This window comes from Hoplias malabaricus, chromosome X2, assembly GCF_029633855.1.
Source record: "Hoplias malabaricus isolate fHopMal1 chromosome X2, fHopMal1.hap1, whole genome shotgun sequence".
Taxonomy (NCBI): domain Eukaryota; kingdom Metazoa; phylum Chordata; class Actinopteri; order Characiformes; family Erythrinidae; genus Hoplias; species Hoplias malabaricus.
Window position 1 is genome coordinate 38,005,162 of NC_089819.1, and position 27,436 is coordinate 38,032,597.

The window sequence follows — 27,436 nt, forward strand, 5'->3', positions numbered from 1 at the left end:
GATTTGTTCACCATACCTTACAGCTTATTGTTGGTAATTTACTTCAATTTGACATCAGGATGTGACGTTTGGAAGATGTTGGATTTTGGTTGCATAACTTCACTACTTAAAACCAACAAATTATCAACGTCTATTGATGTTAGAATGGCAAGTTGAACTGACGTTAAAATTCAAATGTTTATCAGATGTTGGGATTTGGTCACCATACCTTACAGCTTAATGTTGGTAATTTACGACAATTTGACATCAAGATGTGACGTTTGGAAGATGTTGGATTTTGGTTGCATAACATCACTACTTAAAACCAACAAATTATCAACGTCTATTGATGTTAGAATGGCAAGTTGAACTGACGTTAAAATTCAGACGTTGGGATTTGGTCACCATACCTTACAGCTTAATGTTGGTAATTTACGTCAATTTGACATCAGGATGTGACGTTTGGAAGATGTTGTATTTTGGTTACATAACATCACTACTTAAAACCAACAAATTATCAACGTCTATTGATATTAGAATGGCAGGTTGAACTGACGTTAAAATTCAGACGTTTATCAGACGTTGGGATTTGGTCACCATACCTTACAGCTTAAAGTCGGTAATTTACGTCAATTTGACATCAGGATGTGACGTTTGGAAGATGTTGGATTTTGGTTGCATAACATCACTACTTAAAACCAACAAATTATCAACGTCTATTGATGTTAGAATGGCAGGTTGAAGTGACGTTAAAATTCAGACTTTTATCAGACGTTGGGATTTGTTCACCATACTTTACAGCTTAATGTTGGTAATTTACGTCAATTTGACATCAAGGTGTGACGTTTGGAAGATATTGGATTTTGGTTGCATAACATCACTACATAAAACCAACAAATTATCAACGTCTATTGATGTTAGAATGGCAAGTTGAACTGACGTTAAAATTCAGATGTTTATCAGACGTTGGGATTTGGTCACCATACCTTACAGCTTAAAGTTGGTAATTTACGTCAATTTGACATCAGGATGTGATGTTTGGAAGATGTTGGATTTTGGTTGCATAACATCACTACTTAAAACCAACAAATTATCAACGTCTATTGATGTTAGAATGGCAGGTTGAACTGACGTTAAAATTCAGACGTTGGGATTTGGTCACCATACCTTACAGCTTAATGTTGGTAATTTACGTCAATTTGACATCAGGATGTGACGTTTGGAAGATGTATTTTGGTTGCATAACATCACTACTTAAAACCCACAAATTATCAACGTCTATTGATATTAGAATGGCAGGTTGAACTGATGTTAAAATTCAGACGTTTATCAGACGTTGGGATTTGGTCACCATGCCTTACAGCTTGATGTTGGTAATTTACATCAATTTGACATCAGGATGTGACGTTTGGAAGATGTTGGACTTTGGTTACATAACATCACTACTTAAAACCAACAAATTATCAACGTCTATTGATGTTAGAATGGCAGGTTGAACTGACGTTAAAATTCAGACGTTGTGATTTGGTCACCATACCTTACAGCTTAATGTTGGTAATTTACGTCAATTTGACATCAAGGTGTGACGTTTGGAAGATGTTGGATTTTGGTTGCATAACATCACTACTTAAAACCAACAAATTATCAACGTCTATTGATGTTAGAATGGCAAGTTGCACTGACGTTAAAATTCAGACGTTTATCAGACGTTGGGATTTGGTCACCATACCTTACAGCATATTGTTGGTAATTTACGTCAATTTGACATCAGGATGTGACGTTTGGAAGATGTTGGATTTTGGTTGCATAACATCACTACTTAAAACCAACAAATTATCAACGTCTATTGATGTTAGAATGGCAAGTTGAACTGGCGTTAAAATTCAGACGTTTATCAGATGTTGGGATTTGGTCACCATACCTAACAGCTTAATGTTGGTAATTTACGTCAATTTGACATCAAGATGTGACGTTAGGAAGATGTTGTATTTTGGTTACATAACATCACTACTTAAAACCAACAAATTATCAACGTCTATTGATGTTAGAATGGCAGGTTGAACTAATGTTAAAATTCAGACGGTAATCAGATGTTGGGATTTGGTCACCATACCTTACAGCTTAATGCTGGTAATTTATGTCAATTTGACATCAGGATGTGACGTTTGGAAGATGTTGGATTTTGATTGCATAACATCACTACTTAAACCAACAAATTATCAACGTCTATTGATGTTAGAATGGCAGGTTGAAGTGACGTTAAAATTCAGACTTTTATCAGACGTTGGGATTTGTTCACCATACTTTACAGCTTAATGTTGGTAATTTACGTCAATTTGACATCAAGGTGTGACGTTTGGAAGATGTTGGATTTTGGTTGCATAACATCACTACTTAAAACCAACAAATTATCAACGTCTATTGATGTTAGAATGGCAAGTTGAACTGACGTTAAAATTCAGATGTTTATCAGACGTTGGGATTTGGTCACCATACCTTACAGCTTAATGTTGGTAATTTACGTCAATTTGACATCAGGATGTGATGTTTGGAAGATGTTGGATTTTGGTTGCATAACATCACTACTTAAAACCAACAAATTATCAACGTCTATTGATGTTAGAATGGCAGGTTGAACTGACGTTAAAATTCAGACGTTGGGATTTGGTCACCATACCTTACAGCTTAATGTTGGTAATTTACGTCAATTTGACATCAGGATGTGATGTTTGGAAGATGTATTTTGGTTACATAACATCACTACTTAAAACCAACAAATTATCAACGTCTATTGATATTAGAATGGCAGGTTGAACTGATGTTAAAATTCAGACGTTTATCAGACGTTGGGATTTGGTCACCATACCTTACAGCTTAAAGTTGGTAATTTACATCAATTTGACATCAGGATGTGACGTTTGGAAGATGTTGGATTTTGGTTGCATAACATCACTACTTAAAACCAACAAATTATCAACGTCTATTGATGTTAGAATGGCAGGTTGAACTGACGTTAAAACTCAGACGTTGGGATTTGGTCACCATACCTTACAGCTTAATGTTGGTAATTTACGTCAATTTGACATCAAGGTGTGACGTTTGGAAGATGTTGGATTTTGGTTGCATAACATCACTACTTAAATCCCACAAATTTTCAATGTCTATTGATGTTAGAATGGCAGGTTGAACTGATGTTAAAATTCAGACGTTTATCAGACGTTGGGATTTGGTCACCATGCCTTACAGCTTGATGTTGGTAATTTACATCAATTTGACATCAGGATGTGACGTTTGGAAGATGTTGGATTTTGGTTACATAACATCACTACTTAAAACCAACAAATTATCAACGTCTATTGATGTTAGAATGGCAGGTTGAACTGACGTTAAAATTCAGACGTTGGGATTTGGTCACCATACCTTACAGCTTAATGTTGGTAATTTACGTCAATTTGACATCAAGGTGTGACGTTTGGAAGATGTTGGATTTTGGTTGCATAACATCACTACTTAAAACCAACAAATTATCAACGTCTATTGATGTTAGAATGGCAAGTTGCACTGACGTTAAAATTCAGACGTTTATCAGACGTTGGGATTTGGTCACCATACCTTACAGCATATTGTTGGTAATTTACGTCAATTTGACATCAGGATGTGACGTTTGGAAGATGTTGTATTTTGGTTGCATAACATCACTACTTAAAACCAACAAATTATCAATGTCTTTAGATGTTAGAATGGCAAGTTGAACTGGCGTTAAAATTCAGACGTTTATCAGATGTTGGGATTTGGTCACCATACCTAACAGCTTAATGTTGGTAATTTACGTCAATTTGACATCAAGATGTGACGTTAGGAAGATGTTGTATTTTGGTTACATAACATCACTACTTAAAACCAACAAATTATCAACGTCTATTGATGTTAGAATGGCAGGTTGAACTAATGTTAAAATTCAGACGGTAATCAGATGTTGGGATTTGGTCACCATACCTTACAGCTTAATGCTGGTAATTTATGTCAATTTGACATCAGGATGTGACGTTTGGAAGATGTTGGATTTTGATTGCATAACATCACTACTTAAACCAACAAATTATCAACGTCTATTGATGTTAGAATGGCAAGTTGAACTGACGTTAAAATTCAGATGTTTATCAGACGTTGGGATTTGGTCACCATACCTTACAGCTTAATGTTGGTAATTTACGGCAATTTGACATCAGGATGTGACGTTTGGAAGATGTTGTATTTTGGTTACATAACATCACTACTTAAAACCAACAAATTATCAACGTCTATTGATGTTAGAATGGCAGGTTGAAGTGACGTTAAAATTCAGACTTTTATCAGACGTTGGGATTTGTTCACCATACTTTACAGCTTAATGTTGGTAATTTACGTCAATTTGACATCAAGGTGTGACGTTTGGAAGATATTGGATTTTGGTTGCATAACATCACTACATAAAACCAACAAATTATCAACGTCTATTGATGTTAGAATGGCAAGTTGAACTGACGTTAAAATTCAGATGTTTATCAGACGTTGGGATTTGGTCACCATACCTTACAGCTTAATGTTGGTAATTTACGTCAATTTGACATCAGGATGTGATGTTTGGAAGATGTTGGATTTTGGTTGCATAACATCACTACTTAAAACCAACAAATTATCAACGTCTATTGATGTTAGAATGGCAGGTTGAACTGACGTTAAAATTCAGACGTTGGGATTTGGTCACCATACCTTACAGCTTAATGTTGGTAATTTACGTCAATTTGACATCAGGATGTGACGTTTGGAAGATGTATTTTGGTTACATAACATCACTACTTAAAACCAACAAATTATCAACGTCTATTGATATTAGAATGGCAGGTTGAACTGATGTTAAAATTCAGACGTTTATCAGACGTTGGGATTTGGTCACCATACCTTACAGCTTAAAGTTGGTAATTTACGTCAATTTGACATCAGGAAGTGACGTTTGGAAGATGTTGGATTTTGGTTGCATAACATCACTACTTAAAACCAACAAATTATCAACGTCTATTGATGTTAGAATGGCAGGTTGAACTGACGTTAAAACTCAGACGTTGGGATTTGGTCACCATACCTTACAGCTTAATGTTGGTAATTTACGTCAATTTGACATCAAGGTGTGACGTTTGGAAGATGTTGGATTTTGGTTGCATAACATCACTACTTAAATCCCACACATTTTCAATGTCTATTGATGTTAGAATGGCAGGTTGAACTGATGTTAAAATTCAGACGTTTATCAGACGTTGGGATTTGGTCACCATGCCTTAAAGCTTGATGTTGGTAATTTACATCAATTTGACATCAGGATGTGATGTTTGGAAGATGTTGGATTTTGGTTACATAACATCACTACTTAAAACCAACAAATTATCAACGTCTATTGATGTTAGAATGGCAGGTTGAACTGATGTTAAAATTCAGACGTTTATCAGACGTTGGGATTTGGTCACCATACCTTACAGCTTAATGTTGGTAATTTACGTCAATTTGACATCAGGATGTGACGTTTGGAAGATGTTGGATTTTGGTTATGTAACAGCACAAATTAAAACCAACAAATTATCAACGTCTATTGATGTTAGAATGGCAGGTTGAACTGACGTTAAAATTCAGACGTTTATCAGACGTTGGGATTTGTTCACCATACCTTACAGCTTAATGTTGGTAATTTACGTCAATTTGACATCAAGATGTGACGTTTGGAAGATGTTGTATTTTGGTTACATAACATCACTACTTAAAACCAACAAATTATCAACGTCTATTGATGTTAGAATGGCAGGTTGAACTAACATTAAAATTCAGACGGTAATCAGATGTTGGGATTTGGTCACCATACCTTACAGCTTAATGCTGGTAATTTATGTCAATTTGACATCAGGATGTGACGTTTGGAAGATGTTGGATTTTGGTTGCATAACATCACTACTTAAACCAACAAATTATCAACGTCTATTGATGTTAGAATGGCAAGTTGAACTGACGTTAAAATTCAGAAGTTTATCAGACGTTGGGATTTGGTCACCATACCTTACAGCTTAATGTTGGTAATTTACGTCAATTTGACATCAGGATGTGACGTTTGGAAGATGTTGGATTTTGGTTACGTAACAGCACAAATTAAAACCAACAAATTCTCAACGTCTATTGATGTTAGAATGGCAGGTTGAACTGACGTTAAAATTCAGACGTTTATCAGACGTTGGGATTTGTTCACCATACCTTACAGCTTATTGTTGGTAATTTACTTCAATTTGACATCAGGATGTGACGTTTGGAAGATGTTGGATTTTGGTTGCATAACTTCACTACTTAAAACCAACAAATTATCAACGTCTATTGATGTTAGAATGGCAAGTTGAACTGACCTTAAAATTCAAATGTTTATCAGATGTTGGGATTTGGTCACCATACCTTACAGCTTAATGTTGGTAATTTACGACAATTTGACATCAAGATGTGACGTTTGGAAGATGTTGGATTTTGGTTGCATAACATCACTACTTAAAACCAACAAATTATCAACGTCTATTGATGTTAGAATGGCAAGTTGAACTGACGTTAAAATTCAGACGTTGGGATTTGGTCACCATACCTTACAGCTTAATGTTGGTAATTTACGTCAATTTGACATCAGGATGTGACGTTTGGAAGATGTTGTATTTTGGTTACATAACATCACTACTTAAAACCAACAAATTATCAACGTCTATTGATATTAGAATGGCAGGTTGAACTGACGTTAAAATTCAGACGTTTATCAGACGTTGGGATTTGGTCACCATACCTTACAGCTTAAAGTCGGTAATTTACGTCAATTTGACATCAGGATGTGACGTTTGGAAGATGTTGGATTTTGGTTGCATAACATCACTACTTAAAACCAACAAATTATCAACGTCTATTGATGTTAGAATGGCAGGTTGAAGTGACGTTAAAATTCAGACTTTTATCAGACGTTGGGATTTGTTCACCATACTTTACAGCTTAATGTTGGTAATTTACGTCAATTTGACATCAAGGTGTGACGTTTGGAAGATATTGGATTTTGGTTGCATAACATCACTACATAAAACCAACAAATTATCAACGTCTATTGATGTTAGAATGGCAAGTTGAACTGACGTTAAAATTCAGATGTTTATCAGACGTTGGGATTTGGTCACCATACCTTACAGCTTAATGTTGGTAATTTACGTCAATTTGACATCAGGATGTGATGTTTGGAAGATGTTGGATTTTGGTTGCATAACATCACTACTTAAAACCAACAAATTATCAACGTCTATTGATGTTAGAATGGCAGGTTGAACTGACGTTAAAATTCAGACGTTGGGATTTGGTCACCATACCTTACAGCTTAATGTTGGTAATTTACGTCAATTTGACATCAGGATGTGACGTTTGGAAGATGTATTTTGGTTGCATAACATCACTACTTAAAACCAACAAATTATCAACGTCTATTGATATTAGAATGGCAGGTTGAACTGATGTTAAAATTCAGACGTTTATCAGACGTTGGGATTTGGTCACCATACCTTACAGCTTAAAGTTGGTAATTTACGTCAATTTGACATCAGGATGTGACGTTTGGAAGATGTTGGATTTTGGTTGCATAACATCACTACTTAAAACCAACAAATTATCAACGTCTATTGATGTTAGAATGGCAGGTTGAACTGACGTTAAAACTCAGACGTTGGGATTTGGTCACCATACCTTACAGCTTAATGTTGGTAATTTACGTCAATTTGACATCAAGGTGTGACGTTTGGAAGATGTTGGATTTTGGTTGCATAACATCACTACTTAAATCCCACACATTTTCAATGTCTATTGATGTTAGAATGGCAGGTTGAACTGATGTTAAAATTCAGACGTTTATCAGACGTTGGGATTTGGTCACCATGCCTTACAGCTTGATGTTGGTAATTTACATCAATTTGACATCAGGATGTGACGTTTGGAAGATGTTGGATTTTGGTTACATAACATCACTACTTAAAACCAACAAATTATCAACGTCTATTGATGTTAGAATGGCAGGTTGAACTGACGTTAAAATTCAGACGTTGGGATTTGGTCACCATACCTTACAGCTTAATGTTGGTAATTTACGTCAATTTGACATCAGGATGTGACGTTTGGAAGATGTTGGATTTTGGTTATGTAACAGCACAAATTAAAACCAACAAATTCTCAACGTCTATTGATGTTAGAATGGCAGGTTGAACTGACGTTAAAATTCAGACGTTTATCAGACGTTGGGATTTGTTCACCATACCTTACAGCTTAATGTTGGTAATTTACGTCAATTTGACATCAAGATGTGACGTTTGGAAGATGTTGTATTTTGGTTACATAACATCACTACTTAAAACCAACAAATTATCAACGTCTATTGATGTTAGAATGGCAGGTTGAACTAACATTAAAATTCAGACGGTAATCAGATGTTGGGATTTGGTCACCATACCTTACAGCTTAATGCTGGTAATTTATGTCAATTTGACATCAGGATGTGACGTTTGGAAGATGTTGGATTTTGGTTGCATAACATCACTACTTAAACCAACAAATTATCAACGTCTATTGATGTTAGAATGGCAAGTTGAACTGACGTTAAAATTCAGAAGTTTATCAGACGTTGGGATTTGGTCACCATACCTTACAGCTTAATGTTGGTAATTTACGTCAATTTGACATCAGGATGTGACGTTTGGAAGATGTTGTATTTTGGTTACATAATATCACTACTTAAAACCAACAAATTCTCAACGTCTATTGATGTTAGAATGGCAGGTTGAACTGACGTTAAAATTCAGACGTTTATCAGACGTTGGGATTTGTTCACCATACTTTACAGCTTAATGTTGGTAATTTACGTCAATTGACATCAGGATGTGACGTTTGGAAGATGTTGGATTTTGGTTACGTAACAGCACAAATTAAAACCAACAAATTCTCAACGTCTATTGACGTTAGAATGGCAGGTTGAACTGATGTTAAAATTCAGACGGTAATGAGATGTTGGGATTTGGTCACCATACCTTACAGCTTAATGCTGGTAATTTATGTCAATTTGACATCAGGATGTGACGTTTGGAAGATGTTGGATTTTGGTTGCATAACATCACTACTTAAACCAACAAATTATCAATGTCTATTGATGTTAGAATGGCAAGTTGAACTGACGTTAAAATTCAGATGTTTATCAGACGTTGGGATTTGGTCACCATACCTTACAGCTTAATGTTGGTAATTTATGTCAATTTGACATCAAGATGTGACATTTGGAAGATGTTGTATTTTGGTTACATAACATCACTACTTAAAACCAACAAATTCTCAACGTCTATTGACGTTAGAATGGCAGGTTGAACTGATGTTAAAATTCAGACGGTAATGAGATGTTGGGATTTGGTCACCATACCTTACAGCTTAATGCTGGTAATTTATGTCAATTTGACATCAGGATGTGACGTTTGGAAGATGTTGGATTTTGGTTGCATAACATCACTACTTAAACCAACAAATTATCAATGTCTATTGATGTTAGAATGGCAAGTTGAACTGACGTTAAAATTCAGATGTTTATCAGACGTTGGGATTTGGTCACCATACCTTACAGCTTAATGTTGGTAATTTACGTCAATTTGACATCAAGATGTGACGTTTGGAAGATGTTGGATTTTGTTTACATAACATCACTACTTAAAACCAACAAATTATCAACGTCTATTGATGTTAGAATGGCAGGTTGAACTGACGTTAAAATTCAGACGTTGGGATTTGGTCACCATACCTTACAGCTTAATGTTGGTAATTTACGTCAATTTGACATCAGGATGTGACGTTTGGAAGATGTTGTTCTTTGGTTACATAATAGCACAAATTAAAACCAACAAATTATCAATGTCTATTGATGTTAGAATAGCAGTTTGAAATGACGTTAAAATTCAGACGTTTATCAGACGTTGGGATTTGTTCACCATACCTTACAGCTTAATGTTGGTAATTTACATCAATTTGACATCAAGGTGTGACGTTTGGAAGATGTTGGATTTTGGTTGCATAACATCACTACTTAAAACCAACAAATTATCAACGTCTATTGATGTTAGAATGGCAGGTTGCACTGACGTTAAAATTCAGACGTTTATCAGACGTTGGGATTTGGTCACCATACCTTACAGCTTATTGTTGGTAATTTACGTCAATTTGACATCAGGGTGTGACGTTTGGAAGATGTTGGATTTTGGTTACATAACATCACTACTTAAAACCAACAAATTATCAACGTCTATTGATATTAGAATGGCAGGTTGAACTGACGTTAAAATTCAGACGTTTATCAGACGTTGGGATTTGGTCACCATACCTTACAGCTTAAAGTTGGTAATTCACGTCAATTTGACATCAGGATGTGACGTTTGGAAGATGTTGGATTTTGATTGCATAACATCACTACTTTAAACCAACAAATTATCAACGTCTATTGATGTTAGAATGGCAGGTTGAAGTGACGTTAAAATTCAGACTTTTATCAGACGTTGGGATTTGTTCACCATACTTTACAGCTTAATGTTGGTAATTTACGTCAATTTGACATCAAGGTGTGACGTTTGGAAGATGTTGGATTTTGGTTGCATAACATCACTACTTAAAACCAACAAATTATCAACGTCTATTGATGTTAGAATGGCAAGTTGAACTGACGTTAAAATTCAGATGTTTATCAGACGTTGGGATTTGGTCACCATACCTTACAGCTTAATGTTGGTAATTTACGTCAATTTGACATCAGGATGTGATGTTTGGAAGATGTTGGATTTTGGTTGCATAACATCACTACTTAAAACCAACAAATTATCAACGTCTATTGATGTTAGAATGGCAGGTTGAACTGACGTTAAAATTCAGACGTTGGGATTTGGTCACCATACCTTACAGCTTAATGTTGGTAATTTACGTCAATTTGACATCAGGATGTGACGTTTGGAAGATGTATTTTGGTTACATAACATCACTACTTAAAACCAACAAATTATCAACGTCTATTGATATTAGAATGGCAGGTTGAACTGATGTTAAAATTCAGACGTTTATCAGACGTTGGGATTTGGTCACCATACCTTACAGCTTAAAGTTGGTAATTTACGTCAATTTGACATCAGGATGTGACGTTTGGAAGATGTTGGATTTTGGTTGCATAACATCACTACTTAAAACCAACAAATTATCAACGTCTATTGATGTTAGAATGGCAGGTTGAACTGACGTTAAAACTCAGACTTTGGGATTTGGTCACCATACCTTACAGCTTAATGTTGGTAATTTACGTCAATTTGACATCAAGGAGTGACGTTTGGAAGATGTTGGATTTTGGTTGCATAACATCACTACTTAAATCCCACACATTTTCAATGTCTATTGATGTTAGAATGGCAGGTTGAACTGATGTTAAAGTTCAGACGTTTATCAGACGTTGGGATTTGGTCACCATGCCTTACAGCTTGATGTTGGTAATTTACATCAATTTGACATCAGGATGTGACGTTTGGAAGATGTTGGATTTTGGTTACATAACATCACTACTTAAAACCAACAAATTATCAACGTCTATTGATGTTAGAATGGCAGGTTGAACTGACGTTAAAATTCAGACGTTGGGATTTGGTCACCATACCTTACAGCTTAATGTTGGTAATTTACGTCAATTTGACATCAAGGTGTGACGTTTGGAAGATGTTGGATTTTGGTTGCATAACATCACTACTTAAAACCAACAAATTATCAACGTCTATTGATGTTAGAATGGCAAGTTGCACTGACGTTAAAATTCAGACGTTTATCAGACGTTGGGATTTGGTCACCATACCTTACAGCATATTGTTGGTAATTTACGTCAATTTGACATCAGGATGTGACGTTTGGAAGATGTTGGATTTTGGTTGCATAACATCACTACTTAAAACCAACAAATTATCAATGTCTATAGATGTTAGAATGGCAAGTTGAACTGGCGTTAAAATTCAGACGTTTATCAGATGTTGGGATTTGGTCACCATACCTAACAGCTTAATGTTGGTAATTTACGTCAATTTGACATCAGGATGTGACGTTAGGAAGATGTTGTATTTTGGTTACATAACATCACTACTTAAAACCAACAAATTATCAACGTCTATTGATGTTAGAATGGCAGGTTGAACTAATGTTAAAATTCAGACGGTAATCAGATGTTGGGATTTGGTCACCATACCTTACAGCTTAATGCTGGTAATTTATGTCAATTTGACATCAGGATGTGACGTTTGGAAGATGTTGGATTTTGATTGCATAACATCACTACTTAAAACCAACAAATTATCAACGTCTATTGATGTTAGAATGGCAAGTTGAACTGACGTTAAAATTCAGACGTTTATCAGACGTTGGGATTTGGTCACCATACCTTACAGCTTATTGTTGGTAATTTACGTCAATTTGACATCAGGGTGTGACGTTTGGAAGATGTTGGATTTTGGTTACATAACATCACTACTTAAAACCAACAAATTATCAACGTCTATTGATATTAGAATGGCAGGTTGAACTGACGTTAAAATTCAGACGTTTATCAGACGTTGGGATTTGGTCACCATACCTTACAGCTTAAAGTTGGTAATTTACGTCAATTTGACATCAGGATGTGACGTTTGGAAGATGTTGGATTTTGGTTGCATAACATCACTACTTAAAACCAACAAATTATCAACGTCTATTGATGTTAGAATGGCAGGTTGAAGTGACGTTAAAATTCAGACTTTTATCAGACGTTGGGATTTGTTCACCATACTTTACAGCTTAATGTTGGTAATTTACGTCAATTTGACATCAAGGTGTGACGTTTGGAAGATGTTGGATTTTGGTTGCATAACATCACTACTTAAAACCAACAAATTATCAACGTCTATTGATGTTAGAATGGCAAGTTGAACTGACGTTAAAATTCAGATGTTTATCAGACGTTGGGATTTGGTCACCATACCTTACAGCTTAATGTTGGTAATTTACGTCAATTTGACATCAGGATGTGACGTTTGGAAGATGTTGGATTTTGGTTACATAACATCACTACTTAAAACCAACAAATTATCAACGTCTATTGATGTTAGAATGGCAGGTTGAACTGACGTTAAAATTCAGACGTTGGGATTTGGTCACCATACCTTACAGCTTAATGTTGGTAATTTACGTCAATTTGACATCAAGGTGTGACGTTTGGAAGATGTTGGATTTTGGTTGCATAACATCACTACTTAAAACCAACAAATTATCAACGTCTATTGATGTTAGAATGGCAAGTTGCACTGACGTTAAAATTCAGACGTTTATCAGACGTTGGGATTTGGTCACCATACCTTACAGCATATTGTTGGTAATTTACGTCAATTTGACATCAGGATGTGACGTTTGGAAGATGTTGGATTTTGGTTGCATAACATCACTACTTAAAACCAACAAATTATCAATGTCTATAGATGTTAGAATGGCAAGTTGAACTGGCGTTAAAATTCAGACGTTTATCAGATGTTGGGATTTGGTCACCATACCTAACAGCTTAATGTTGGTAATTTACGTCAATTTGACATCAAGATGTGACGTTAGGAAGATGTTGTATTTTGGTTACATAACATCACTACTTAAAACCAACAAATTATCAACGTCTATTGATGTTAGAATGGCAGGTTGAACTAATGTTAAAATTCAGACGGTAATCAGATGTTGGGATTTGGTCACCATACCTTACAGCTTAATGCTGGTAATTTATGTCAATTTGACATCAGGATGTGACGTTTGGAAGATGTTGGATTTTGATTGCATAACATCACTATTTAAACCAACAAATTATCAACGTCTATTGATGTTAGAATGGCAGGTTGAAGTGACGTTAAAATTCAGACTTTTATCAGACGTTGGGATTTGTTCACCATACTTTACAGCTTAATGTTGGTAATTTACATCAATTTGACATCAAGGTGTGACGTTTGGAAGATGTTGGATTTTGGTTGCATAACATCACTACTTAAAACCAACAAATTATCAACGTCTATTGATGTTAGAATGGCAAGTTGAACTGACGTTAAAATTCAGACGTTTATCAGACGTTGGGATTTGGTCACCATACCTTACAGCTTATTGTTGGTAATTTACGTCAATTTGACATCAGGGTGTGACTTTTGGAAGATGTTGGATTTTGGTTACATAACATCACTACTTAAAACCAACAAATTATCAACGTCTATTGATATTAGAATGGCAGGTTGAACTGACGTTAAAATTCAGACGTTTATCAGACGTTGGGATTTGGTCACCATACCTTACAGCTTAAAGTTGGTAATTTACGTCAATTTGACATCAGGATGTGACGTTTGGAAGATGTTGGATTTTGGTTGCATAACATCACTACTTAAAACCAACAAATTATCAACGTCTATTGATGTTAGAATGGCAGGTTGAAGTGATGTTAAAATTCAGACTTTTATCAGACGTTGGGATTTGTTCACCATACTTTACAGCTTAATGTTGGTAATTTACGTCAATTTGACATCAAGGTGTGACGTTTGGAAGATGTTGGATTTTGGTTGCATAACATCACTACTTAAAACCAACAAATTATCAACGTCTATTGATGTTAGAATGGCAAGTTGAACTGACGTTAAAATTCAGATGTTTATCAGACGTTGGGATTTGGTCACCATACCTTACAGCTTAATGTTGGTAATTTACGTCAATTTGACATCAGGATGTGATGTTTGGAAGATGTTGGATTTTGGTTGCATAACATCACTACTTAAAACCAACAAATTATCAACGTCTATTGATGTTAGAATGGCAGGTTGAACTGACGTTAAAATTCAGACGTTGGGATTTGGTCACCATACCTTACAGCTTAATGTTGGTAATTTACGTCAATTTGACATCAGGATGTGACGTTTGGAAGATGTATTTTGGTTACATAACATCACTACTTAAAACCAACAAATTATCAACGTCTATTGATATTAGAATGGCAGGTTGAACTGATGTTAAAATTCAGACGTTTATCAGACGTTGGGATTTGGTCACCATACCTTACAGCTTAAAGTTGGTAATTTACGTCAATTTGACATCAGGATGTGACGTTTGGAAGATGTTGGATTTTGGTTGCATAACATCACTACTTAAAACCAACAAATTATCAACGTCTATTGATGTTAGAATGGCAGGTTGAACTGACGTTAAAACTCAGACGTTGTGATTTGGTCACCATACCTTACAGCTTAATGTTGGTAATTTACGTCAATTTGACATCAAGGTGTGACGTTTGGAAGATGTTGGATTTTGGTTGCATAACATCACTACTTAAATCCCACACATTTTCAATGTCTATTGATGTTAGAATGGCAGGTTGAACTGATGTTAAAATTCAGACGTTTATCAGACGTTGGGATTTGGTCACCATGCCTTACAGCTTGATGTTGGTAATTTACATCAATTTGACATCAGGATGTGACGTTTGGAAGATGTTGGATTTTGGTTACATAACATCACTACTTAAAACCAACAAATTATCAACGTCTATTGATGTTAGAATGGCAGGTTGAACTGACGTTAAAATTCAGACGTTGGGATTTGGTCACCATACCTTACAGCTTAATGTTGGTAATTTACGTCAATTTGACATCAAGGTGTGACGTTTGGAAGATGTTGGATTTTGGTTGCATAACATCACTACTTAAAACCAACAAATTATCAATGTCTATTGATGTTAGAATGGCAAGTTGCACTGACGTTAAAATTCAGACGTTTATCAGACGTTGGGATTTGGTCACCATAGCTTACAGCATATTGTTGGTAATTTACGTCAATTTGACATCAGGATGTGACGTTTGGAAGATGTTGGATTTTGGTTGCATAACATCACTACTTAAAACCAACAAATTATCAATGTCTATAGATGTTAGAATGGCAAGTTGAACTGGCGTTAAAATTCAGACGTTTATCAGATGTTGGGATTTGGTCACCATACCTAACAGCTTAATGTTGGTAATTTACGTCAATTTGACATCAAGATGTGACGTTAGGAAGATGTTGTATTTTGGTTACATAACATCACTACTTAAAACCAACAAATTATCAACGTCTATTGATGTTAGAATGGCAGGTTGAACTAATGTTAAAATTCAGACGGTAATCAGATGTTGGGATTTGGTCACCATACCTTACAGCTTAATGCTGGTAATTTATGTCAATTTGACATCAGGATGTGACGTTTGGAAGATGTTGGATTTTGATTGCATAACATCACTATTTAAACCAACAAATTATCAACGTCTATTGATGTTAGAATGGCAGGTTGAAGTGACGTTAAAATTCAGACTTTTATCAGACGTTGGGATTTGTTCACCATACCTTACAGCTTAATGTTGGTAATTTACATCAATTTGACATCAAGGTGTGACGTTTGGAAGATGTTGGATTTTGGTTGCATAACATCACTACTTAAAACCAACAAATTATCAACGTCTATTGATGTTAGAATGGCAAGTTGAACTGGCGTTAAAATTCAGACGTTTATCAGATGTTGGGATTTGGTCACCATACCTAACAGCTTAATGTTGGTAATTTACGTCAATTTGACATCAAGATGTGACGTTAGGAAGATGTTGTATTTTGGTTACATAACATCACTACTTAAAACCAACAAATTATCAACGTCTATTGATGTTAGAATGGCAGGTTGAACTAATGTTAAAATTCAGACGGTAATCAGATGTTGGGATTTGGTCACCATACCTTACAGCTTAATGCTGGTAATTTATGTCAATTTGACATCAGGATGTGACGTTTGGAAGATGTTTGATTTTGATTGCATAACATCACTACTTAAACCAACAAATTATCAACGTCTATTGATGTTAGAATGGCAGGTTGAAGTGACGTTAAAATTCAGACTTTTATCAGACGTTGGGATTTGTTCACCATACTTTACAGCTTAATGTTGGTAATTTACGTCAATTTGACATCAAGGTGTGACGTTTGGAAGATGTTGGATTTTGGTTGCATAACATCACTACTTAAAACCAACAAATTATCAACGTCTATTGATGTTAGAATGGCAAGTTGAACTGACGTTAAAATTCAGATGTTTATCAGACGTTGGGATTTGGTCACCATACCTTACAGCTTAATGTTGGTAATTTACGTCAATTTGACATCAGGATGTGATGTTTGGAAGATGTTGGATTTTGGTTGCATAACATCACTACTTAAAACCAACAAATTATCAACGTCTATTGATGTTAGAATGGCAGGTTGAACTGACGTTAAAATTCAGACGTTGGGATTTGGTCACCATACCTTACAGCTTAATGTTGGTAATTTACGTCAATTTGACATCAGGATGTGACGTTTGGAAGATGTATTTTGGTTACATAACATCACTACTTAAAACCAACAAATTATCAACGTCTATTGATATTAGAATGGCAGGTTGAACTGATGTTAAAATTCAGACGTTTATCAGACGTTGGGATTTGGTCACCATACCTTACAGCTTAAAGTTGGTAATTTACGTCAATTTGACATCAGGATGTGACGTTTGGAAGATGTTGGATTTTGGTTGCATAACATCACTACTTAAAACCAACAAATTATCAACGTCTATTGATGTTAGAATGGCAGGTTGAACTGACGTTAAAACTCAGACGTTGGGATTTGGTCACCATACCTTACAGCTTAATGTTGGTAATTTACGTCAATTTGACATCAAGGTGTGACGTTTGGAAGATGTTGGATTTTGGTTGCATAACATCACTACTTAAATCCCACACATTTTCAATGTCTATTGATGTTAGAATGGCAGGTTGAACTGATGTTAAAATTCAGACGTTTATCAGACGTTGGGATTTGGTCACCATGCCTTACAGCTTGATGTTGGTAATTTACATCAATTTGACATCAGGATGTGACGTTTGGAAGATGTTGGATTTTGGTTACATAACATCACTACTTAAAACCAACAAATTATCAACGTCTATTGATGTTAGAATGGCAGGTTGAACTGACGTTAAAATTCAGACGTTGGGATTTGGTCACCATACCTTAAAGCTTAATGTTGGTAATTTACGTCAATTTGACATCAGGATGTGACGTTTGGAAGATGTTGTTCTTTGGTTACATAATAGCACAAATTAAAACCAACAAATTATCAACGTCTATTGATATTAGAATGGCAGGTTGAACTGACGTTAAAATTCAGACGTTTATCAGACGTTGGGATTTGTTCACCATACCTTACAGCTTAAAGTTGGTAATTTACGTCAATTTGACATCAGGATGTGACGTTTGGAAGATGTTGGATTTTGGTTGCATAACATCACTACTTAAAACCAACAAATTATCAACGTCTATTGATGTTAGAATGGCAGGTTGAAGTGACGTTAAAATTCAGACTTTTATCAGACGTTGGGATTTGTTCACCATACTTTACAGCTTAATGTTGGTAATTTACGTCAATTTGACATCAAGGTGTGACGTTTGGAAGATGTTGGATTTTGGTTGCATAACATCACTACTTAAAACCAACAAATTATCAACGTCTATTGATGTTAGAATGGCAAGTTGAACTGACGTTAAAATTCAGATGTTTATCAGACGTTGGGATTTGGTCACCATACCTTACAGCTTAATGTTGGTAATTTACGTCAATTTGACATCAGGATGTGATGTTTGGAAGATGTTGGATTTTGGTTGCATAACATCACTACTTAAAACCAACAAATTATCAACGTCTATTGATGTTAGAATGGCAGGTTGAACTGACGTTAAAATTCAGACGTTGGGATTTGGTCACCATACCTTACAGCTTAATGTTGGTAATTTACGTCAATTTGACATCAGGATGTGACGTTTGGAAGATGTATTTTGGTTACATAACATCACTACTTAAAACCAACAAATTATCAACGTCTATTGATATTAGAATGGCAGGTTGAACTGATGTTAAAATTCAGACGTTTATCAGACGTTGGGATTTGGTCACCATACCTTACAGCTTAAAGTTGGTAATTTACGTCAATTTGACATCAGGATGTGACGTTTGGAAGATGTTGGATTTTGGTTGCATAACATCACTACTTAAAACCAACAAATTATCAACGTCTATTGATGTTAGAATGGCAGGTTGAACTGACGTTAAAACTCAGACGTTGTGATTTGGTCACCATACCTTACAGCTTAATGTTGGTAATTTACGTCAATTTGACATCAAGGTGTGACGTTTGGAAGATGTTGGATTTTGGTTGCATAACATCACTACTTAAATCCCACACATTTTCAATGTCTATTGATGTTAGAATGGCAGGTTGAACTGATGTTAAAATTCAGACGTTTATCAGACGTTGGGATTTGGTCACCATGCCTTACAGCTTGATGTTGGTAATTTACATCAATTTGACATCAGGATGTGACGTTTGGAAGATGTTGGATTTTGGTTACATAACATCACTACTTAAAACCAACAAATTATCAACGTCTATTGATGTTAGAATGGCAGGTTGAACTGACGTTAAAATTCAGACGTTGGGATTTGGTCACCTTACCTTACAGCTTAATGTTGGTAATTTACGTCAATTTGACATCAAGGTGTGACGTTTGGAAGATGTTGGATTTTGGTTGCATAACATCACTACTTAAAACCAACAAATTATCAACGTCTATTGATGTTAGAATGGCAAGTTGCACTGACGTTAAAATTCAGACGTTTATCAGACGTTGGGATTTGGTCACCATACCTTACAGCATATTGTTGGTAATTTACGTCAATTTGACATCAGGATGTGACGTTTGGAAGATGTTGGATTTTGGTTGCATAACATCACTACTTAAAACCAACAAATTATCAATGTCTATAGATGTTAGAATGGCAAGTTGAACTGGCGTTAAAATTCAGACGTTTATCAGATGTTGGGATTTGGTCACCATACCTAACAGCTTAATGTTGGTAATTTACGTCAATTTGACATCAAGATGTGACGTTAGGAAGATGTTGTATTTTGGTTACATAACATCACTACTTAAAACCAACAAATTATCAACGTCTATTGATGTTAGAATGGCAGGTTGAACTAATGTTAAAATTCAGACGTTTATCAGATGTTGGGATTTGGTCACCATACCTTACAGCTTAATGCTGGTAATTTATGTCAATTTGACATCAGGATGTGACGTTTGGAAGATGTTGGTTTTTGATTGGATAACATCACTATTTAAACCAACAAATTATCAACGTCTATTGATGTTAGAATGGCAGGTTGAAGTGACGTTAAAATTCAGACGTTTATCAGACGTTGGGATTTGTTCACCATACCTTACAGCTTAATGTTGGTAATTTACGTCAATTTGACATCAAGGTGTGACGTTTGGAAGATGTTGGATTTTGGTTGCATAACATCACTACTTAAAACCAACAAATTATCAACGTCTATTGATGTTAGAATGGCAAGTTGAACTGACGTTAAAATTCAGATGTTTATCAGACGTTGGGATTTGGTCACCATACCTTACAGCTTAATGTTGGTAATTTACGTCAATTTGACATCAGGATGTGATGTTTGGAAGATGTTGGATTTTGGTTGCATAACATCACTACTTAAAACCAACAAATTATCAACGTCTATTGATGTGAGAATGGCAGGTTGAACTGACGTCAAAATTCAGACGTTGGGATTTGGTCACCATACCTTACAGCTTAATGTTGGTAATTTACATCAATTTGACATCAGGATGTGACGTTTGGAAGATGTATTTTGGTTACATAACATCACTACTTAAAACCAACAAATTATCAACGTCTATTGATATTAGAATGGCAGGTTGAACTGATGTTAAAATTCAGACGTTTATCAGACGTTGGGATTTAGTCACCATACCTTACAGCTTAAAGTTGGTAATTTACGTCAATTTGACATCAGGATGTGACGTTTGGAAGATGTTGGATTTTGGTTGCATAACATCACTACTTAAAACCAACAAATTATCAACGTCTATTGATGTTAGAATGGCAGGTTGAACTGACGTTAAAACTCAGACGTTGGGATTTGGTCACCATACCTTACAGCTTAATGTTGGTAATTTACGTCAATTTGACATAAGGATGTGACGTTTGGAAGATGTTGGATTTTGGTTGCATAACATCACTACTTAAAACCAACAAATTATCAACGTCTATTGATGTTAGAATGGCTCTTTGAAGTGACGTTAAAATTCAGACGTTTATCAGACGTTGGGATTTGTTCACCATACCTTACAGCTTAATGTTGGTAATTTACGTCAATTTGACATCAAGGTGTGATGTTTGGAAGATGTTGTATTTTGGTTACATAACATCACTACTTAAAACCAACAAATTATCAACGTCTATTGATGTTAGAATGGCAGGTTGAACTAACATTAAAATTCAGACGGTAATCAGATGTTGGGATTTGGTCACCATACCTTACAGCTTAATGCTGGTAATTTATGTCAATTTGACATCAGGATGTGACGTTTGGAAGATGTTGGATTTTGGTTACGTAACAGCACAAATTAAAACCAACAAATTCTCAACGTCTATTGATGTTAGAATGGCAGGTTGAACTGACGTTAAAATTCAGACGTTTATCAGACGTTGGGATTTGTTCACCATACCTTACAGCTTATTGTTGGTAATTTACGTCAATTTGACATCAGGATGTGACGTTTGGAAGATGTTGGATTTTGGTTGCATAACATCACTACTTCAAACCAACAAATTATCAATGTCTATTGATGTTAGAATGGCAAGTTGAACTGACGTTAAAATTCAGACGTTGGGATTTGGTCACCATACCTTACAGCTTAATGTTGGTAATTTACATCAATTTGACATCAGGATGTGACGTTTGGAAGATGTATTTTGGTTACATAACATCACTACTTAAAACCAACAAATTATCAACGTCTATTGATATTAGAATGGCAGGTTGAACTGATGTTAAAATTCAGACGTTTATCAGACGTTGGGATTTAGTCACCATACCTTACAGCTTAAAGTTGGTAATTTACGTCAATTTGACATCAGGATGTGACGTTTGGAAGATGTTGGATTTTGGTTGCATAACATCACTACTTAAAACCAACAAATTATCAACGTCTATTGATGTTAGAATGGCAGGTTGAACTGACGTTAAAACTCAGACGTTGGGATTTGGTCACCATACCTTACAGCTTAATGTTGGTAATTTACGTCAATTTGACATAAGGATGTGACGTTTGGAAGATGTTGGATTTTGGTTGCATAACATCACTACTTAAAACCAACAAATTATCAACGTCTATTGATGTTAGAATGGCTCTTTGAAGTGACGTTAAAATTCAGACGTTTATCAGACGTTGGGATTTGTTCACCATACCTTACAGCTTAATGTTGGTAATTTACGTCAATTTGACATCAAGGTGTGATGTTTGGAAGATGTTGTATTTTGGTTACATAACATCACTACTTAAAACCAACAAATTATCAACGTCTATTGATGTTAGAATGGCAGGTTGAACTAACATTAAAATTCAGACGGTAATCAGATGTTGGGATTTGGTCACCATACCTTACAGCTTAATGCTGGTAATTTATGTCAATTTGACATCAGGATGTGACGTTTGGAAGATGTTGGATTTTGGTTACGTAACAGCACAAATTAAAACCAACAAATTCTCAACGTCTATTGATGTTAGAATGGCAGGTTGAACTGACGTTAAAATTCAGACGTTTATCAGACGTTGGGATTTGTTCACCATACCTTACAGCTTATTGTTGGTAATTTACGTCAATTTGACATCAGGATGTGACGTTTGGAAGATGTTGGATTTTGGTTGCATAACATCACTACTTCAAACCAACAAATTATCAATGTCTATTGATGTTAGAATGGCAAGTTGAACTGACGTTAAAATTCAAACGTTTATCAGATGTTGGGATTTGGTCACCATACCTTACAGCTTAATGTTGGTAATTTACGACAATTTGACATCAAGATGTGACGTTTGGAAGATGTTGTATTTTGGTTACATAACATCACTACTTCAAACCAACAAATTATCAATGTCTATTGATGTTAGAATGGCAAGTTGAACTGACGTTAAAATTCAAACGTTTATCAGATGTTGGGATTTGGTCACCATACCTTACAGCTTAATGTTGGTAATTTACGACAATTTGACATCAAGGTGTGACGTTTGGAAGATGTTGGATTTTGGTTGCATAACATCACTACTTAAAACCAACAAATTATCAACGTCTATTGATGTTAGAATGGCAAGTTGCACTGACGTTAAAATTCAGACGTTTATCAGACGTTGGGATTTGGTCACCATACCTTACAGCATATTGTTGGTAATTTACGTCAATTTGACATCAGGATGTGACGTTTGGAAGATGTTGGATTTTGGTTGCATAACATCACTACTTAAAACCAACAAATTATCAATGTCTATAGATGTTAGAATGGCAAGTTGAACTGGCGTTAAAATTCAGACGTTTATCAGATGTTGGGATTTGGTCACCATACCTAAAAGCTTAATGTTGGTAATTTACGTCAATTTGACATCAAGATGTGACGTTAGGAAGATGTTGTATTTTGGTTACATAACATCACTACTTAAAACCAACAAATTATCAACGTCTATTGATGTTAGAATGGCAGGTTGAACTAATGTTAAAATTCAGACGTTTATCAGATGTTGGGATTTGGTCACCATACCTTACAGCTTAATGCTGGTAATTTATGTCAATTTGACATCAGGATGTGACGTTTGGAAGATGTTGGATTTTGATTGCATAACATCACTATTTAAACCAACAAATTATCAACGTCTATTGATGTTAGAATGGCAGGTTGAAGTGACGTTAAAATTCAGACTTTTATCAGACGTTGGGATTTGTTCACCATACCTTACAGCTTAATGTTGGTAATTTACATCAATTTGACATCAAGGTGTGACGTTTGGAAGATGTTGGATTTTGGTTGCATAACATCACTACTTAAAACCAACAAATTATCAACGTCTATTGATGTTAGAATGGCAAGTTGAACTGGCGTTAAAATTCAGACGTTTATCAGATGTTGGGATTTGGTCACCATACCTAACAGCTTAATGTTGGTAATTTACGTCAATTTGACATCAAGATGTGACGTTAGGAAGATGTTGTATTTTGGTTACATAACATCACTACTTAAAACCAACAAATTATCAACGTCTATTGATGTTAGAATGGCAGGTTGAACTAATGTTAAAATTCAGACGGTAATCAGATGTTGGGATTTGGTCACCATACCTTACAGCTTAATGCTGGTAATTTATGTCAATTTGACATCAGGATGTGACGTTTGGAAGATGTTGGATTTTGGTTGCATAACATCACTACTTAAAACCAACAAATTATCAACGTCTATTGATGTTAGAATGGCAGGTTGAAGTGACGTTAAAATTCAGACGTTTATCAGACGTTGGGATTTGTTCACCATACCTTACAGCTTAATGTTGGTAATTTACGTCAATTTGACATCAAGGTGTGACGTTTGGAAGATGTTGGATTTTGGTTGCATAACATCACTACTTAAAACCAACAAATTATCAACGTCTATTGATGTTAGAATGGCAAGTTGAACTGACGTTAAAATTCAGATGTTTATCAGACGTTGGGATTTGGTCACCATACCTTACAGCTTAATGTTGGTAATTTACGTCAATTTGACATCAGGATGTGATGTTTGGAAGATGTTGGATTTTGGTTGCATAACATCACTACTTAAAACCAACAAATTATCAACGTCTATTGATGTGAGAATGGCAGGTTGAACTGACGTCAAAATTCAGACGTTGGGATTTGGTCACCATACCTTACAGCTTAATGTTGGTAATTTACATCAATTTGACATCAGGATGTGACGTTTGGAAGATGTATTTTGGTTACATAACATCACTACTTAAAACCAACAAATTATCAACGTCTATTGATATTAGAATGGCAGGTTGAACTGATGTTAAAATTCAGACGTTTATCAGACGTTGGGATTTAGTCACCATACCTTACAGCTTAAAGTTGGTAATTTACGTCAATTTGACATCAGGATGTGACGTTTGGAAGATGTTGGATTTTGGTTGCATAACATCACTACTTAAAACCAACAAATTCTCAACGTCTATTGATGTTAGAATGGCAGGTTGAACTGACGTTAAAACTCAGACGTTGGGATTTGGTCACCATACCTTACAGCTTAATGCTGGTAATTTATGTCAATTTGACATCAGGATGTGACGTTTGGAAGATGTTGGATTTTGGTTACGTAACAGCACAAATTAAAACCAACAAATTCTCAACGTCTATTGATGTTAGAATGGCAGGTTGAACTGACGTTAAAATTCAGACGTTTATCAGACGTTGGGATTTGTTCACCATACCTTACAGCTTATTGTTGGTAATTTACGTCAATTTGACATCAGGATGTGACGTTTGGAAGATGTTGGATTTTGGTTGCATAACATCACTACTGAAAACCAACAAATTATCAACGTCTATTGATGTTAGAATGGCAAGTTGCACTGACGTTAAAATTCAGACGTTTATCAGACGTTGGGATTTGGTCACCATACCTTACAGCATATTGTTGGTAATTTACGTCAATTTGACATCAGGATGTGACGTTTGGAAGATGTTGGATTTTGGTTGCATAACATCACTACTTAAAACCAACAAATTATCAATGTCTATAGATGTTAGAATGGCAAGTTGAACTGGCGTTAAAATTCAGACGTTTATCAGATGTTGGGATTTGGTCACCATACCTAACAGCTTAATGTTGGTAATTTACGTCAATTTGACATCAAGATGTGACGTTAGGAAGATGTTGTATTTTGGTTACATAACATCACTACTTAAAACCAACAAATTATCAACGTCTATTGATGTTAGAATGGCAGGTTGAACTAATGTTAAAATTCAGACGTTTATCAGATGTTGGGATTTGGTCACCATACCTTACAGCTTAATGCTGGTAATTTATGTCAATTTGACATCAGGATGTGACGTTTGGAAGATGTTGGATTTTGATTGCATAACATCACTATTTAAACCAACAAATTATCAACGTCTATTGATGTTAGAATGGCAGGTTGAAGTGACGTTAAAATTCAGACGTTTATCAGACGTTGGGATTTGTTCACCATACCTTACAGCTTAATGTTGGTAATTTACGTCAATTTGACATCAAGGTGTGACGTTTGGAAGATGTTGGATTTTGGTTGCATAACATCACTACTTAAAACCAACAAATTATCAACGTCTATTGATGTTAGAATGGCAAGTTGAACTGACGTTAAAATTCAGATGTTTATCAGACGTTGGGATTTGGTCACCATACCTTACAGCTTAATGTTGGTAATTTACGTCAATTTGACATCAGGATGTGATGTTTGGAAGATGTTGGATTTTGGTTGCATAACATCACTACTTAAAACCAACAAATTATCAACGTCTATTGATGTGAGAATGGCAGGTTGAACTGACGTCAAAATTCAGACGTTGGGATTTGGTCACCATACCTTACAGCTTAATGTTGGTAATTTACATCAATTTGACATCAGGATGTGACGTTTGGAAGATGTATTTTGGTTACATAACATCACTACTTAAAACCAACAAATTATCAACGTCTATTGATATTAGAATGGCAGGTTGAACTGATGTTAAAATTCAGACGTTTATCAGACGTTGGGATTTAGTCACCATACCTTACAGCTTAAAGTTGGTAATTTACGTCAATTTGACATCAGGATGTGACGTTTGGAAGATGTTGGATTTTGGTTGCATAACATCACTACTTAAAACCAACAAATTATCAACGTCTATTGATGTTAGAATGGCAGGTTGAACTGACGTTAAAACTCAGACGTTGGGATTTGGTCACCATACCTTACAGCTTAATGTTGGTAATTTACGTCAATTTGACATAAGGATGTGACGTTTGGAAGATGTTGGATTTTGGTTGCATAACATCACTACTTAAAACCAACAAATTATCAACGTCTATTGATGTTAGAATGGCTCTTTGAAGTGACGTTAAAATTCAGACGTTTATCAGACGTTGGGATTTGTTCACCATACCTTACAGCTTAATGTTGGTAATTTACGTCAATTTGACATCAAGGTGTGATGTTTGGAAGATGTTGTATTTTGGTTACATAACATCACTACTTAAAACCAACAAATTATCAACGTCTATTGATGTTAGAATGGCAGGTTGAACTAACATTAAAATTCAGACGGTAATCAGATGTTGGGATTTGGTCACCATACCTT